Source organism: Ochlerotatus camptorhynchus, unplaced genomic scaffold, assembly GCF_037179485.1.
Source record: "Ochlerotatus camptorhynchus isolate MF236.1 unplaced genomic scaffold, CSIRO-AGI_Acam_v1.1 ptg000255l, whole genome shotgun sequence".
Lineage (NCBI taxonomy): Eukaryota > Metazoa > Arthropoda > Insecta > Diptera > Culicidae > Ochlerotatus > Ochlerotatus camptorhynchus.
In genome coordinates, this window is record NW_027040745.1 from 1,130,457 (window position 1) to 1,148,963 (window position 18,507).

Here is an 18,507-nt window from a genome sequence, read left to right on the forward strand (position 1 = left end):
GAAAGCAAACTTATTGCACGGTAGCTAGAAGCTTCAGCTGGATTTTTATCCGGCTTCAAAATTGGAACAACTTTTGCCTTTTTCCATTTATCAGGAAAGTATGCCAAATGGAAACATCTGTGTACCAAGAAAGGCAAGGTACTCTCTGGGAGTTTTTTGATGAGGATATAGAAAATTCCATCATCACCTGGAGCTTTCATATTTTGAAAATGTTTAGTTATAGATCTGACTCCCTCCAAATCAGTCCCCCAGGAATTATCAAAAATATTTTCCCGAGAGAAAATATTCAGATAATCCCGAGCAACCTGAATCTCAATTGGACTAGTAAGATCCAAACTGAAATTATGGGAACTCTTGAATGACTTAGCAAGTTTCTGACCTTTTTTTCAAAATTTGTGGTCAAAATTTTATCACCTTCTTTAGGCGCTAGAATAGGCTTTTGAGGTTTTTTTTTTTTTTAATTTGTGTTAGCTTCCAAAAGTGTTTGGAACTTGAGTCTAATTTAAAAACATTATTATCAAAAGTTTTGTTTCTCAGGGCAGAGATTCGCTTTTTAATTTGTTTTTGCAAATCCCACCATATAACTTTCATTTTTGATATTGCCTCCTACGGACATTTTTAAGACGGATCAAGAGCTGAAGATCGTCGTCTATTATAATTGAATCGAGTTTAACCTCGCATTTTGGTACTGAGGCAGCTCTTCCTTCAACTATAGAAGTAGTTTTAGATTCAAAAGCATAATTTATTTTATATTTGGTTTGCAAAGGAATGTTTGGATCAAAGCTATATTCCATAAATGTTTGAAATTGCTCCCAATCAGGTCTATGGTAATTGAAAGTAGAGCTGTTGGGATAAGAAATTATTTCTTGGGATATTTTAAAAGTTACTGGGAGGTGATCTGAACCGAAGTCAGCATGGGTAACCAATTGGCTACAAAATTAACATGACTCAGTTAAGACCAAATCAATGTTAGAGAGAAACATGTTGGGCTGTTTGGATATTGAATAGTGCTATCTAGAAATGCAAATTCAACTGCAAAATCAGCAGTTGATGAAAATGCAAGCCACCAAAGCGGAAGCAGCCGAGGCCGAGCTAGCGCTAAAACTGGAGAAGGGTGACGGATCACTGAAGATCGAAAAGATTTCGGTCAAGAAGGAAACGCAAGAATCGCAGGTTGAAAAGGAATCCGAGACAGACGAAGTTGAACAGAGAGCAGAAGTTAAAGTTGAAGATTAGGTCAAGAAAGAGGGTGAGGAAATGAAACACGAAGGAGAACTTTCGGATGAAACCGACAAGGAACTCCAAGAGGAAGTTAAGGAGGAGAAATCCGACGAGACATCCACAGAAGCGGAGAAGAAAATGAAAGTAGACTAGGAGCCAACGGATGCGTCTAAAAAGGTTAAAGATAATAAGAAGGAGACAGCAGAGCTAGATGAAGAAGAGGAATCGAAACCTACCGAAAAGGAAGTGAAACCAGAAGCCATGGAAGTTTATTTGGAAGAGAAGGAACCGAAATAAAAAGCTTCTGAAGATGAATATGCCGAGTCCAAGGAAGAAAAGTGCTAATAAAAGGATACGCTAGCAGAGAAATATTCTGCCGAAAGGGAGGATACATCTGATGAAGTCAAGTCCGACGAAAAGTGTTTTGCATTAAAATCACCAATAATGAAGAATTTAGACCTATGATGGGTAAGTTTCTGGAGGTCACCCTTGAGAAAATTATTTTTCTAGCCTACGCATTGGAATGGCAAATAGGCAGCTTTGAACGTAAGTTGTCGAAATTTTGTTTCAACAGAAACTCCCAAAGTTTCAAAAACTTTTGTTTCAAATGAGGAAAGAATTTTATGTTTGATTCGTTTATGAACTATGATGGCAACGCCACCACAGGCTCCATCAAGACGATCATTTTCGATAGATGAAATAATTTGCGTCCCTTTTAACCTTATGGTCAGGTTTAAGGAACGTTTCAGTTATAACGGCAATATGCACGTTATGAACTCTCAAAAAGTTTAATAGCTCGTCTTAATTATCTTTAAGAGATCGAGCGTTCCCATTTAAAATATATAATGATTTAAAATCCATTACTGAATTTCAAAGTCATGACAATATTGTTCGCAAATTTTACTCCAGTTTGAATAGCATCAAACATGGAGTTAGATTTAAGCATATCAGAAATCATGTCAATTAATGATTTCTGTAAAAATTCCATTTTAGGAGCAGTAATGCTTCCTTAGTTAAAATTTTTGTTAGAATTATGTTGGTTATAATTTTGATTTCTACCCGCTGCAAGAACAGCATAGGTAGCTCCATTAACTCGCTGAACATTGTTAGCAGCGAGGGGATATAGATGAAGAATTTGAAGCAGGGGTGATATTTGAACCTACGGGTACGGATGTATAATTTGTTCCACGCTGACTGTTGTTACCAGCAGAGGAATGAGTACCTGGACGGGAACGTGGAACATTTCCTATCTGTCGCTTGGAACGAGATTGTAGGATCAGCAATTCTTATATTCCCAAAAATTGGATGTGTGGTTTGCACCCCATTTTGAACATTTCAATTTCTCAGGATCTTCCTTAACAGGACAGTCATCCTTTGCGTAAAAGAAACCACCACATTGCATGGTGCGGTTTTGGACATTTCCTCAAGTCTACCTGAAGTGTTCCCACTTCACTTGAACATGGAGCATAAGGCTAGCTTTTTCCAAGGCCTTAAGGTTGTTTAGTTCACTAGAATTGAAGTGAACTAAATAAAAATCATTGGAAATCCCGTTGTGTGAATCGTCAACTCCAAGAAAATTTGTCAATTAATCTTTGATCTGATCCAGTGATTCACGTCTGGGTAGACCTTCCAAGACAACCTTGAACAGACGTTCAGTTTTGGTGTCGTAAGTGAAAAAGTTGTGTTGCTTCTCAGCATTGTTGGAAAAGTTCGCGATATTTCACGAAGTTCACCAAGGGAAAAGTTCGCGAGTCATAGTGAGTTTTCGCGAACTTTTCCATCCTTGCTTCTCAGTAAGATACTTGAATAGACGTTTGAATCCGTCCAAGGTGGCAGCCAATGCACGGCATTCACCCCGACGGCCAATTTGAAGTGAAAACTTGAATTTAACAAAGTTCAAAAGTTCCCTGTGAAGAGCATGGGAATTGGAAGTGGTTATCACAATAGGGGGGACCTTTTCCTTTTTGGCAGTAATCCAGGAAAGTTTAATGGAACTTTGCCTGGATGATAAATATTATCATTATCCGTGAGCATAACAAATTGATTGCTCTAATAAATTTCATCAGAAGGAGGATCAAGAGATTGCCTTTTTCTTTTGCGTTCATGTGCCATGACGGCAGAAGAAAATTTCTCCAAATCGACTTCCAAGCAGATTACTATAAGGAATCCGACGGATCGAAAAAGAATTTTCCAAGTCGATATCCAAGCAGGATAACCTGGGGTAGGATGCAAATAAGAGTCTAACAAGGTGGGCTGGCTGGCAGTTTCCATGGGGTAACGAGTGAGGAGATTGTTTACTGGATCAGATGCGTCGATTTGGGGAGTTGCACTTGATATGATGAAAGTGTTGTCGAAACCAAAAATAAGCAGCTCAAAAGAATGGCGCCTAAGAGAGCTCAGTGGATGCTTGCATGTATCTCGATTTTCCCCAATATACATTCTCAGATTTTTATTTTGACAGCGTTTGACTTTTGTAATGAAATGGCGGTTCTATCGGATAGGTGGAACATTCCCCTATATGATGGTGTTTTTGGATGGTGTGGGTGGTTTTCGGTTTGTGAAAGAGGATGTAGTTGAGATGGGCGATCCGCTCCCGAGCTGTTCTATAGACCCGATTCTCTAAAGTGAACTGATGACTCGCGGTTCATTTTTTAGGCATCACAGCTCATCAGATCACTGATATCACAAGTCTAACTCATAGCGGACCTTAAAAAAAAATTATTACTCCACTTACGCATTGAATAGTCACCGCGTAAACCACGACGCGAGCGTAATATGCCATGTGCCTACTGATTGACAGCCCCAATGGTAAAAGATAACTTTCAAGCGGCTGTTTGGGAGAGAGGCATATGCACATGTGCTAAACGATGTTAATTTTATACTGGTATTATAAAATGTATGTATGTACCCGGCTCTTTTGCTAATTTTATTCCTCCAGTATATGTGTTCTCACCTCTCCTCCCATCATTCTCTGGGGGAGCGGAAGATCCGCACATAAGCAAATAATCGAAAAGTGAAATGCAACTCTTCAGCTTATCAGCTCAGCTCCGGATCCGAATCGTCTACTATCGAATAATTCACTGGGAGTTGTTTAGCATGACAACTTTCGGACCCGTCCAGCTCTCGAGCCCATCCAGCTCTTCGGATTTTTTTTTCTCTCTCGATTCTTCACAATTCAGCTCCGGATCCGGATCTGAGCTGATGATCTGAAGCTGAAGCCGAGAATAGTGAGAGAAATTCTGCTGGAGAATTAACATCAGAAATAAAATCTGTTGGTAGACTGGATTGAATATCTTGAAAAAACGCCACGATGTAAATCATATCATCACGTGTGACTACGGTTTAATAAAAACTCGCAAAGATGCTTGTTTTTGGGTACATTTTTTTCTGTTACCAATAATATTACATTGAGGCTTACTTTTATTTTAATGGTGAAACAATAAATTTGATTATATTTATTTCATGGCAATGATTGGGACCTCAATCGGGGGAGTCTTAAGTCTTACTAATTTTGAACAAGTAATGATCGTTTGTTTATGCTTTTATAAATGCAAGCACATAGCGTCCGGGTGTCAAAAATTTAACCCTCTTAAACTTCAGAAAATGCTCAGAGTTAGGTAATTCCATGGATTTTGTAACTAATTAATTAATTTATCTTTATTAGGGAGATTTTGTAACTAGTTTTTTTTTTTAGATATTGAATATTTCATCATCAGTTAAAATTCGGACATAGGAACCAACATTAAATTCTAGTAGTTTGAATTTGAAGCATGGTAAAAAGCACACAGAATAAATAATAAGATTTGAAAATTTCGAAATATATTGAAAAGTCTGGTTCAAATTTGTCATGATTCTGATATTTGAAGAGAAAGAAAGCGATAAAAGATTGATCCAGAACAATTGTTTATTCGATACATCGGACTAACTAACGTTCGAAGTCAATCAAGATTTAACTTTAATTATAATCGAAAGGAATGATCTCAAAATTTGAATGATTACGTCCCTGTTTGTAACTAGATAGTAATTGGATTTATTTTTACATAAGCATTGGGATTTTTTTTATATTTTAAATGAATTTAGTTTTGGTTATACCTATTCGAAAACAATTAATTATTTACAGGAGCCTTTTGATTGCTATTGATTTATTTAATAAAAGAAATACACATAAAAATCACGGATGCATTTAAAGTTTCCTGCAGCTTAAATCTGGGTATAAATTTCAACGAAAAGAAAAGAATTTATACATATTATATTTATGTAGAAATGTCCATCTCTTAGTTATGCCCGGAATTCAGCCCTCAGTAGTAGACAATATAATCAATTATATTATTTTCTAATGATATAAGCCCTTTTCATATGGAATTCTCGATTAATCCAAGTGATTAGTTGCTGATAAGACAAAATTGAATCACAAATGGAGCTTCATTGGGTTCTGAGATGATTTTGAGCTTCACTGGTTTAGTTTTGTGTAAAAATGGTACGTTAAAAAAATGAGTTCAGACATGAAAAAGTTTTTGTAAGAAAAACTTTTTTTCCTGAAAAGTGCCCATCTCGCAATGAATCGACGGTTGGTAGTAAACATAATTACCTATATTGAGGCAAAGTTTCATCCAAATCAAACATGGCCATTTTTTTTTTAAATCGACTTTAAATTTTAAAAATAGATTTTTCAGTGTAGGTCTCAAATGAAATTTTTTCCAGTATTTTTTTTTCGATAACTTAGACAATTTTCTAAAAGTTATCGATACATCACATTTTTGTAGGAGTTGTCATTTTTCCATAATATTTTTTTGAAAAAAAATCGGCAGAAAAAGTTGGGCCCTTCTCAAATGATAGTCTAGATAAATTTTGGAAAAACTGAGTATGCAAAGTGGCATATTTAGTCAAGGTCCACACATCCAGAAAGTTTCATTGAAATCTGAGAGGGTGCTGCCAGCTCCGAATACGATTTGGCGCGAAATGCGTCTATAGCCTTTTATCTGAGGAACGCACACAAATGCAGTACTGTTATGTTTACAATCTTTTGCTGCCAGCTGATCTAACAATTTCTATTGTTAGATCAGAACGACTATTGTAGGCAACATCTTTTTATTCGGCAACCTTTCTATTTGAGCTGCATGTTAAACAGCAGTGCTATCATCGGTAACTCTAAATCGGCAGCATTTTTGTAGTGCGTGTGTTTCATTTCAAGAAAACTCTGCTAGATTACTTTTTCTCAGTAGTAAAAATCAAATCAAATTGAAGCTGAAAGCCAACAGAATCGTTTGAATGCATTCAGCGAAGTGTTTTCATTAGAAAATCCGATGAAATTAGAGTTTCAATTTGGGTTGTCTGTCATGCCGAAGTCGTCATTTCTCCTATCTAAATAAATTTGTTCAATAAACTATAAAAAAACTAAAGATTTCTTTTCAATTTGTCTTTTTTTTTTAAAGACAATGCAGTTTCCTACAAACTTTGTTTTAAACATCGTGTCGAAAAATATTTAAGGCGCTATTTTGAAAACTTTGGTGGAATCAAAATAGTTGAACTTTAGCACCAACTTGTTTGATTGGCCTTAACGAACAATTATGTGATGTTTTATGGCATTCGGAGAGGGCAACATAAAATCGATTGGTCAGTTGGCGTGGATTTGCCCAGCAATATTTAACTGTGTATTTTTGTGGCGTGAGCGAAACAAAATCTGAAGAATTATTTTCAGCGCTGGAGTCTACTTTGGTGTAAAAAACGCAGCTCGAAATGATCCCAACAATACGACTAGGTACCATTTAAAAAAAACCACAAATTTCGGAATCAGAGTATTCTATGATCGATATTTTGAGAATTGAACAAGCTTTCTTTATCAACCGGAATATTTGCAAAAACAATCAAACAAAAATTTGTTATATTTTCCTTTCAATTTCAGAACAGCAATCATAAATCATAATAAGCATAATTAGCTAAATGAAAAATGGTATTTGATCAATTGTACTGACATCGCAAATTAACTATGAGTTCAAATCCTGGTTTTCATTTCTTAAATCTGAAACCATAAAACGTGATCATCAAGCAATCGAAAAAAAAAGATTTGGTATCATTCACCTACTTTACTGAAAATCAGCTTTGTCGGAAACTAATCTCCCTGAAAAGACTGCAAAATTCTACCGAAACAGATCTACAGAAATATGACACAGAGTATACTGAAAACCAAAATTTGGCACTTTTATCTTCATATGTAAATTCAAATCGAACAACTAAAGCTTAGTTTTCATTCAAAATGGAGGCATTTCTATAACACAACCTTTATTCACAACACGTCTTGGTCATGTCTTCTAATCTCTGATCATCATTTGCAATGCATCCCATGCATCCCAAAAGCTAGCAATCAAGAATATGGCTTTCCAATTCTGCGATTGGTGTCATCGTTTCCGAACTCGAACATTCATCCACGCAGCCTCATTGTCTACCGCAATTCAGGCAATAACCAATCACATTGTCTAACATTACTTTCCCTGGGAAGGTGTCAAAAACCAGTCGAATTTTCATCAATTTTTGATCAGCTCTTTCTTGCACCACCCTCCATGCCATCAAATGCTACAAGCTTATGGCTGTCAATTCGAATCGACTGCTGATTCACAGCCGAAAAAATGGTTGCCAACTTCCAACATATCAGACACCACCTTACCTTCCCCGGAAATTTCTTCCCTCTTGACACAAGTGAGACAGATTTACGGGTTCAATACGGGAAAATTGACACTGATTCCCATTCATACATGCAACAGCAGTAGCAGACCAAAAGAACCAGAGGCTGGAAGTTGAAGTTTTTCCTCGTTCCGTCGTCGTCGTCGTCATTGCCGCCGTCGCAGGACAAAACCCGGACGTTTGCTCACATCGAAACGAGACACGGTGAACCGAAAGGCATTTTCGGTGTGAATAATTTAGAGCAGTTCCATTTTCCAGTCGGTTTTACATTATAGGTTCTTGTACCCGGTTTCGATTTTTGTGCCTTTTCCGTAGTCCCCGGAAAAGAAAAAGAAGAACGATGTGCATGTGTAGATACATCACGTTCTCAAAGTGGTCGGTTCAAAGAACGACGGTACCATTCTTTCCCTCCAGAATGCTTCTTGGTTACAGTATACAGAGAAAGGGCTTCAGGGTAAGGCGGCAGACCTGTTTTATTATTAATGCAGCAATCAAACACGAAACTCTGCTGTCGATCCCCGGTCTTTCCATCCTCGGCAAAAAGTATTCTGGGTTTCACCAAGGCAAGGTGACATGCAGGGACAACCTCCCTTCGGGAAGTCATGAACATCAACCAAACCAGCTGATGATGGGTGATGATAATACGGAACGACAGGGTGTCGCTCCCGAGAACAGGAAGGGTCTTTAAATGGACCAATTTACCGAATCAGCTCGGAACCAACTCAGGACTGGAATAGGTGCGTTTCGTTCCTGCTAAAGACAATAGTTGGTTCTTGCTTAATTTTTGCTACGTTCACTATGGGCAGCCCTACTTTTGCTCAATAAAACAGATGAAATTATCCTTAATAAGTAAAAAAAATCTCCTTAAAATAGATCGGGTTGCTCCTTAAATGATTGATCAAAATACGTTAAAAATCTTTAAATGCTCAGTAAATATTTAAAGTACGCTCCCTAAAATAGAGAAAACTGTACATTAAGCATTTGAAAATGCTCCTTAGTGTGTACCACTTTGCACCATTTTAAAGTGTAATTGTACCATATATCATCGGAAAAGCTGCTGTAGAAAGGTTAATAAGTACCATGAAATCATCTGAAATGTTCAGTAAAAATGCACAAATGCACACAATGATTTACTGAATATTTCAGCTGATTTCATGGTACTTATTAACCTTTCTACAGCAGCTTTTCCGATGATATATGGTACAATTACACTTCAAAATGGTGCAAAGCGGTGCATACTAAGGAGCATTTTCAAATGCTTAATGTACAGTTTTCTCTATTTTAGGGAGCGTACTTTAAATATTTACTGAGCATTTTAAGATTTTTAACGTATTTTGATCAATCATTTAAGGAGCAACCCGATCTATTTTAAGGAGATTTTTTTTACTTATTAAGGAACATCGTCATTGTTTAATGATTCATTTACCTTTTTACCGTTCACTATGTTTGTCTTATCCAAGCAGATTTCCACGTATAATGACGACTCATCACCACCCGGTCGGTGGAAGTGCCAAAAAGATGATCTCTCACTTTGCGCTAGAGCTCCTACCCGAGAAGCGAAACTGGTGCTTGACCTTGCAAAATGAAACGGGTAAATAGTGGGGAAAATGAAGAGATGATTTATGACGACGGATTTAAGTGGTAGTAGAAGTATTTTCTGGGTGAGTGACGTTTATGATGGTCAGTATTTTTTGGTGGTGATCATGTTGTGATTGTTTTATGATTGCCAGTTACTCGCGAATTGTCTCATAACCATAGCGGTGAGATGACTGTTTCATTGGATGTTGTGGGGAAATACATTTTATTTGGCAATAAATTCGCTCGGACCATTAAGATTTCATTCGCAGTCTTAGATAGTTTAGTAAAGGTTGGCACGGTGGATTCCGCCGGGGAACACTCAATTGAAGGCGATAGTATCTGAAATTTGAGAAATTTGGGTGACTGTTGCGGTGAGGCCAATAGTCCGAAGTAGACTATTTAGTAGTCGCTGCGGATGAAAATCCTTCACCGTTGGCCCTAAGCACTATTGCGGGTGCTCAGAACATTTGAGTGGGTGGAAGTGAAGGATCAGTTGTATAAACGGTTTTCCTTTATCTGTGATTGAATGAAGCCAACTCTACCATTTTCACTTAAAAAACAAGGCTGTAGTGTACATTTCCGATTTGAACTACTGACCCAAATCTACAACTAACCATTCCTACCAATCATTCCCACCGGAAAACTGCGTTCAACCCAGCAACCTTCAACAAACCTCGCAGACAGGACCCCACGACACAACTTAAAAAACGAACGCAAGAAGAAAAAAAAACAAGCGAAAAAAGAAAACGAATCCGAAGGGGGAGAAACTTAATTTATGTCAAATCATATGCGATTTAAGATAAGAGTTAATTGAAAATCCCACTCTTCCGTCAGCAGCTCAGTGTGTGTTGTCTGTTGTGTGTGCAGCCGGCGTTGTGTTAGGTTCAGCCCCCACAGCCAAACCGGACTCGCCGGGGAATCGGCTTGACTTTCGGCAGCCGGCGCAGCACAAGTCAGAGCGGTGCCAAAGAGGGGCAAGGTTTGAAGTTTTGCACGTATGCAATCAGAGTTTATTTTTTTCAATTTCGGCTACGGTGGGGAGTGGAACTACGGGAACACCATAGGTGGAGTTCCACTTGAGTTTGACTCCTTCTGACGGCAGTCAATTATAATTCCACTTTCCTGGGTGGGGGGAAGGCGAAGAAGAGTGCGGGCAACTGTTTTCCTGTTGTCCGGCGGATCGAAATTGACTGCTAAATGTTTTCCAATATGCTGTCACTCGCGCGTAAATGGCGTCGCTGGATCTTGATCATCTTGATGAAGGCTCAGTATGTAGGCATGCACACTGTGCATAGTTGGTGGGCTGCAGTATCGAAAACGTTGCGGTTTTTTAAAAGGCTCATTTGTCCCCGCGCGGGAGTTGTTTCGATGCGATGGAAGTCGAAGGCCGCAATTGCGTGTGCAATTGTGATCGATGCCCACAGGCACAGGAATGTATGTTTTGATGGACAGTTGCGGTTAAGGTGGTTGCGAGTGTGTTATTAAGAAATGTGAGTGAATCATATGTGTGTGTCATGATTGGAAATTTCAATATCAGAGTAAGCAAGTACCTTTTTTTGTTGGGAATTGGTTTACGTTTCAGTTGATTATCGTACCCTGAAAATAAAAAAAACAATATGAGTGCTGATAGAAAACATGTGCATCCTTAAAAAAAAACATTCATAATGCAATTTTTAAGACGTTCCGTTACAAAATAAAAATGATTTAAATTAAATGTGCAAGGGAAACAAATTGAAATTTAATTGAGTATTTATTAGAATATATTTCAAATCTTTAAAAAACCAGTGCTTGTTCACGAATTTAAAAATTAGCTGTTGAATTTTGAATTGGATAAAAAAATGTTGAATAGAAATCCAATAATTCAACACACGCATTAAGGAATATCATGAGAAGATATATGAGTGAAATTGTTCCGAACTGGTGGAGTAAAGGTTCAAACTATAGCTGATTTCGGCTTATCAGTAAAATACTCTTATTTAAAACGACACGTTTGTTATTCGTCCCAATGAAGTGATCACAACTATTTCCCCCCTGAAGAAGGCACCAACAAGTGCTGAAACGTTGGGATGAATAACAAACGTGTTCAGGTATACCTCTAATTACGAACATTTTTGTTTTTGAAATGTGAGTAAAATCGAATTGTGCGTGAAATCAAAACACATAATCCTTAGAACAGTGGAAATTATGTATATTTAGATTTATTGACTGGAAGTGATGCCTGCTGGATTATCACTAGGCCTACAGCATGTTTAAGGGAAAGTTTACGTCTTCGAAAAAGAAAGAAAAAATACGTTTTGGTTTTTATAAAAATATTGGAATACAGTAAAGGTTGACTACAAGTAAATTGGCACGCCCAAAAGTACCTGTAATTCGTGATTCAATAAGTTTTAAAAGTCCATTAATGGTTGCTTTATAGTACTTTTATTAAAACTTCAAAGTTACTGCATTAGATGGTTACATTTCTCCAGTTCGAACGAAATCTCGAACCTTCCTATTGCTGGAGCCCATCACTGCCCGCACAGTAGAAACTGACACAGAATCAGCGTATTTCTTCCATTTTGTCCGCATTTGCTGGATGTCCTTGACTACCCCGCCGCTTCATCGAAGTCGCTGCTTTGAAATTGCCCAGTATTTTTCGATTGATTGAAATTCCGGGCAATTCGAAGGATTCATTGGCTTGTAGACAAAATCGATCTAAGTAAGTCATATTAGACGCGAAATTCAGCTCAATCAAACGTACTTTCGAACTTTTCAGTCTAGGAGCACTTATAGCGAATTCGTTTATTATTCAGTTCCAACCTGGATCGGGTATCAAGATTGGGTCTGCTTGTTTTCCGACAAACGTCAGTTTGCTCGTTTGTTTTTAAAACCTAGCTCAGGTTGAGGTTCGCACTGACAAAAAGTTCGGTTTCGCACTGGGTCGGAACTGGTTCCAACCCCGATAATAAACGAATTCGCTATTAATTTTACATGATATGTTTGTTTACATCTCATCCTTTATGTCAAAGATGCATTCCGTCACGTGTAAGATTAGGCATTTCTAAGTGTGTATGTTTCGTCATCGATCAAAGTGCAGCCCTTGTGTTTTGTCAAAACACGGTCGTACAAGAGCCTTGCACACTATTTGGTCACGGAATTCTGCTTCATGTGCCGGTTCGGATGTTTACTGGCTTTGCACGACTTGTATCCTTCCCTGGCAAGGATGTTCCGCACCGTTTGCAAGTTGACGTTGTATAGCTTCTGGACACATCTTGCATCGAAAGACCGGAGTTAGCTTTAGCGCACCTCAACACCTTGCTGCGCAGCTGACGATCGCTGGCAGTGCGGTAAAACTTCAAACTCAAACGAAAATAAACCACGAAAATGATAAAGGCAACCTTTCATTATCAACACACCATGAATTAATCATTTGAGCTTCGTTAACATCTTCAATTGAGTCATGAAAGGTTCATTGTCAAACGAGAAACCCCTTCTTGTCGTTTGATTCATTAGTCATTTACATGCAATTGAAAACAAACCTGCCTCCTTCATTGACTCAGCTTGTGGTAGTGAACCATGAAATCGGTTCATTCGCTGTCAAATTTACATAAATGAACAGCGTCACGATAGTTGACAACAGGTCCGACTATGTAAACTGTCATCTCTTTCATCCCTATATGTCGTCAAAAGAAGCTTCGAGTTTGACGTCATATGTGCTGCTGTGTAAGTAAATCCGAAGAATGAAAGAAACATGAAATACATTTTGTCAAACCTGTATTTCATTCATTGACGCAAAGCAGTACACAAGAAACGAAAACAAAAACAATCGTATCAAAACAAAACGTCGATTTGCAAGCAGCTGAAAGTTTTGCAATTTGGTTGTATTTTGAGAGGTATTTTCTGCAATGTAATATAATACTGATTCTTCTATTAATTCTGCTCACATTTTCAAATTACGGCAGAGAGCAATTATAAATCCGTTTCGTTTCGTCTGGCAAAGTTTTGCACACATTCATCCCAAATGATACTGCGTACTGTAGTGCTCCAAAATTACCGAAGGTATGATGTGGAACTTGTGGATCACTCCAGGATTTGCATGCAGAGCACCATTAAAAGCGATAAAACCATGCATCTGACATTGCGAGTGTTGCGAAGATTTCATCCAGCCAGAAATACATGCTGTGTTACGGATCCTGTTTTTTTGCTCTGCACTAACTGTTGGATAACGCGGATAAATTGAGGAGATAACAGTAAAGGAGAGTGTCCATACTTGATTCGAGGGGAGACTTGACCCTCATGATGGTTGTTTTGTAAATCTGGTGTATGCAGTAACAGAATCCAACTAGCTCAAATCTAGATTCAGCTAGAAAAATGGCCTAGAAGCTTTTGTAAACAAAGACTTCTCTCGATGATGCCTAGGAATTCGAGACACTCCCACGCAAACCAACATAACACCTGGGTTGGGGGCAGTCTTTCCCTACCCAATGGTTATGTGGGTTTACGTGGGTGAGTTTTTAGTTTCTGGAAATCATCTAGAGAAGGCATTGTTTTCAAAAACTGTAAGGCCCTTTTTCCAGTTCTACAGAAATAAACAAAACTTTTTAGCATTGGCTACGCATCTCATGAAAGTGGATCAAGCATACCCCGAATCAAGTATAGCCACCTACCTCTACAATTGTCATCACCATTTCTTAATAAATCGATTTTTTATGAATGGCCTTATTTGAATTATTGAAAAAATAACGACATTGAATTCCTTTTGGGTGAAGTGAGTTAGTCTGTCAGTGTACATAATTTTCAAATTGTCTAAATGTAATTTAATCTTTCAAGAATGGTGAAGTGGTTACTAGCTGAAGAATAAATTAATTAAATGAACATGAATAAGGAAGAGTTCACGAGCTATAGGAAAAGTGCTCACTGGTAAGGTGGTTGGTTTTTATGTGTTGATTATTGCCTGGGTGCCTATATGCTATAGCCATAAAGATTGAATAATTCTAGATAGAACTGGAAAAGGGCCTAACAACTTTTATCAACAATACCTTCTCTACATGATTTTTAGAAAATCAGACTTGCCCACGTAAACCAACATAACTTTCGGGTAGGGAAAGACTGCCCCTGTCTGGTGGTTATTTTGGTTTGCGTGAGCGTGTCTTAAATTCCTAGTCATCATTGAGAGAAGTCATCGTGTACAACAGGTGCTAGGCCCTTATTCTATTTGAATATATGTCCTTATTATCACTGATCATAGAAAAAAACAAGTAATCCCTCCATTTATGTGGCGGGTGGTGCCGTCCACCCACCTCTATTTTTCTGTTGTCTTTCAACCAATTGAGCCAAGAAACAGTTGAAACAAAGCAATTGATGAAAAATAAAAAATAAGAAAATCAGTTGATTCTGAAGATGCCGTCCTCAATAGTCGGCCAATGAATCCTTCCAATTGTATAGAGTAGGGATTATTTGTTCATAAACCTCCCGGTTTAGCTTTATCAGTAGGATGTTTTCCAATGTGCCCTCGCCTAATGTGGACCGATGGGGTGAAAGAACCAGTGCTAGAGCGCTGAACGCCCTTTCAACCATTGACTGCGTCGCTGGTACAGACATTACCACTGCAGCAACAGCAGATAGCTCACGGTGACTAGTCTTACGGTTCATCCAATGTTGCCACACGTTGTATGACGTTGTTCCGCCTCAAAAGCCTTAACCTGCTGCTGGAATGTGGAGTTTGAAGATGAAGCAACCAATGTTCCACCAAACATTTCCGTGATAAAATCATCCTTTTCGTTGGTTTCACTGTTGTCATTAGCCGAGGTAGTCGGTTCAACGGAATCGATTTCCAGCCGTTTGATGCGTTTCCATGTTTGAAAAATAAATCTCTGTATATTTAGGAAAAAAAATTTATGAACTCTGATGTGCCTGGTATAAACTGTACCGTTTTATTTATTGTTACCTGTATATGTTCCTTTTCGGCAATGGTGAATATTTTTGAATTTATGAAAGAAAGCCGCGGGTCCAGATATAATGCCATTTTAAACGCCATAGAGCCTTTGAGGTTTGTGAGTCTCCTTGTCAGCGATTCGACCAAAACTTTGGAAAACGGATTGTTTTCCAGCTGTCTCACCTCGCGTATTGTCATCAACCATTCAAGATAAAAATCGTTAAGTGACATGTGAGCTTCTTGGAATTTTTTTGTGCAAACGAATAATGGCCTGAATGCTTCAACATATTGCTCGACGAATTCCCAGTTGGATGAAAGATCTGTGATAAATAATGATGATGATTTGTGTTATCGTTATTTCTTTTGTAGAGTTCTAAATTTATCTTACATAGCTCAGGGAACTCCTGTCCCAGTTGGACAAAGAAGGATTTCTGCTCTAAAAAACTATCGAGCATCTTGAATATCCCACCCCATCTTGTCTGGCACCAAACTGGAGGATATGTGGCGTTGTGGTAATCGAAATTCGTTTTGTATTTCACGTTTTTACAGCGTTTGGCAACCTCAGTAACTTGCTTCACGTTAGGGTGGCTTTTATCCACGACATCGAGGATGGCCAGCTGTAGGGTGTGTACAGCACATCTCACCAAGTTTAAGTTCTCTCGTGCCTGGTCATGGAACTCATTTGTAATCTTCTCGGCCATTTCCTCAGCAATGCTGTTTGATGCTTCGTCGTCTTCTTCAGTCAACATAGGAATCAATGATGCCTCAAACTCATCCTTGAGCTGCCTGACACAAGCAAGCATGTTGGCTCCATTGTCGACCGTTATCGCAAAAATTTGATCAAGCTTGAGACCATATCGAGACAGTATTTCGAGAACTTTTGATTTCAAAAAACCAGCAGTTTGACGGTCCTTGACCTCGATCATACCTATAGCAAATATGTTCTCAAAAAAAGTGTCAAAAATAATTATAGATCTTCTCACCTAGTGTTCTGGTTACAATTGTGTCACCCACAGCGAATTGCACTCCAATCCCCAGAACATGATGGTTAAGTCGAGAGGCTGAGTCGATCATTAAGCATAACAGTCTGGTTTTCATTTCGATTGCCATGGTTGTCCGGATTTTAGATGCTGCTTGCTCAATGTGTACTGTTGCGTTTGATCGGTTCAGCTTGATTCCCACAGCTGCTTCTAAGGGATCCAGTAGCTGTCTAAGGCCTTCCCACTGGAAACACGACAGTGGAAGATGATGGTAGGTTACGAGTTTTATGGCTGAATCCACGAGCAACTGTTTGTCAATTGGAACTGATTTTTTAGGGATAATTCGAGGTTTTTTCTTCGGCGTTGCATGTTCACTTATCAAACCGTGCTCTTTAGCCAGGTTTGTGTGACGAGTCCGAAAATGACGGATAAAGTTTCCGGCATCGTATTTTGATTGGATGTATGTGCACTTGTTGTTGCCTTCAATCCGGCAGTACACCCGTTCTCCGTCTTTTTGCACGAATTGGGCTGTGATTTCGGCAAAACTTTTAGAATTTTCAGTTTTTCTTTTTTGGCTTTCCATTCTTGGGATTCTACTTTGAACCAAATCTTAACGTTTAGCACTACCACGCGAAGATCAATTGAATCGTGATCAGTAAGTCAATTGATAGACTTGCCTTTTCATTTGACAAGAGTAAAACTCGATGAACTGTATGAATGGTGGTTCGAATGAATGAGGGTTCATTCAATTGAACAAAATAAAGACAGCGAAAAGCAACCCGCATGAATGAAGCACACCCATCTGTCAAATCGATTCATTGACATTGATGGTTCTGATGAATAGAAGAGTTATCAGAATCGACTGATTGTTCATGTTTGCTCGGATTCAAATAAATGATTTGAAAATTTGCAGCACTGATCGCTGGTTCCAGTTTTTTCGTAGGTCCGCTGATTCCTTTCCACACTCAGGGTTTCCTTGTAGGTGGTGAGCTCTCGACAAACCGTTGTTTTCGGCATCTTCAGCACTTTAGCCAGCTTTCCAAGTGTTTGTGCACAATATGTTTTCTTCTTTCGAGTTCCATTTGACGTTATTTCTGAACGCAATCGACTACTTTGATCAAACAAGCACCAGTTGTTCTCCATAGAAGTGTAAACAAACCTGTGTGTAAACACTGTGAAAGATTTTCGATTCCCAACACTAGAGGCGTGCAAGCAGTGCGCGAGGGGCGTACCAATTTACTTTTAGTCAGCCTTTAATGATTCGATTTTGTCAGCCTTCATTTTGAAAATGATTTCTAATGAAAACTTTGCGCTTTTTCAGTGGTCTTATTGTACCAAAGTATACCTTAAACATCCATTTTGAAGTTAACGAGACATATTTGGAATTACGAGTATGTGAAATTATTGAAAGATAAAAGCATGTTTCGCAAAGGGGCTGACAAAATCGGATCATTACTTTACAAAATCTAAAAGCATCAATTTTTTTTCTAATTTTATAAAAAAAAAAATCATGTGCAAAAATATTTTTTTACGTTATCATGGCAAAAAAGTAGTTCTCAGAAAACCATAGAACATCGACCTTTCAGTTTTACTGAGGGTCCATTATTTTTTTCAATATGAGATAGAAAAAATATGATTGCATGTAAATTTTCTCAGGGATCTATTGTAAAACGGATTTCTTTGAATTTTCGATAATTTTTCCCCATATTTTTAGAAAAATAAAAACGCACCGAAAAAAAACATTTTCGGGGTGGTAAACTTTCTTTAACGATATTCGTTGAAGTGGTCACTTCATCGAATAGAACATAAAACCAGGCTTATAATTGCTCATTGCAGCTAAAATGCTATTTTTCGTAATTATGAAACAATGAGATACTATAATGATAATTTTTATATGTAAGATGCAAGAAGAGGTGGTAAAGTTTGTGTATGACGTATAAAATTTGTCAATTTTGCTTTCAGAAGGTCACAACTAGCGATTTTATGATCGCTGTTTGCTCGCTCATCGCGTTGCTCATCGTTACAGCTAATCGCTAGTTGTGACCTTCTGAAGGCGAAATTGACAAATTTTATATGTCATACACAAACTTTACCACCTCTTCTTGCATCTTACAAATAAAAATTAGCATTTTAGCT

At 38.2% G+C, this 18,507-nt stretch overlaps 1 protein-coding gene across 2 annotated transcripts in view; it reads right to left on the reverse strand.

Moving 5' to 3' along the window:
- The window catches only part of LOC135704987 (netrin receptor unc-5-like), an 846,608-nt gene that overhangs the window by 759,608 nt on the left and 68,493 nt on the right, over nucleotides 1-18,507 (reverse strand). The window contains exon 2 of one of the 2 annotated variants that reach the window (XM_065226537.1): nucleotides 11,028-11,073. The exons of the other annotated variant lie outside the window; for it this stretch is intronic. The gene's annotated coding sequence lies outside the window, so the exon portion shown is untranslated. The remainder of the gene's footprint in view (nucleotides 1-11,027; nucleotides 11,074-18,507) is intronic. 2 annotated transcript variants of the gene reach the window in all.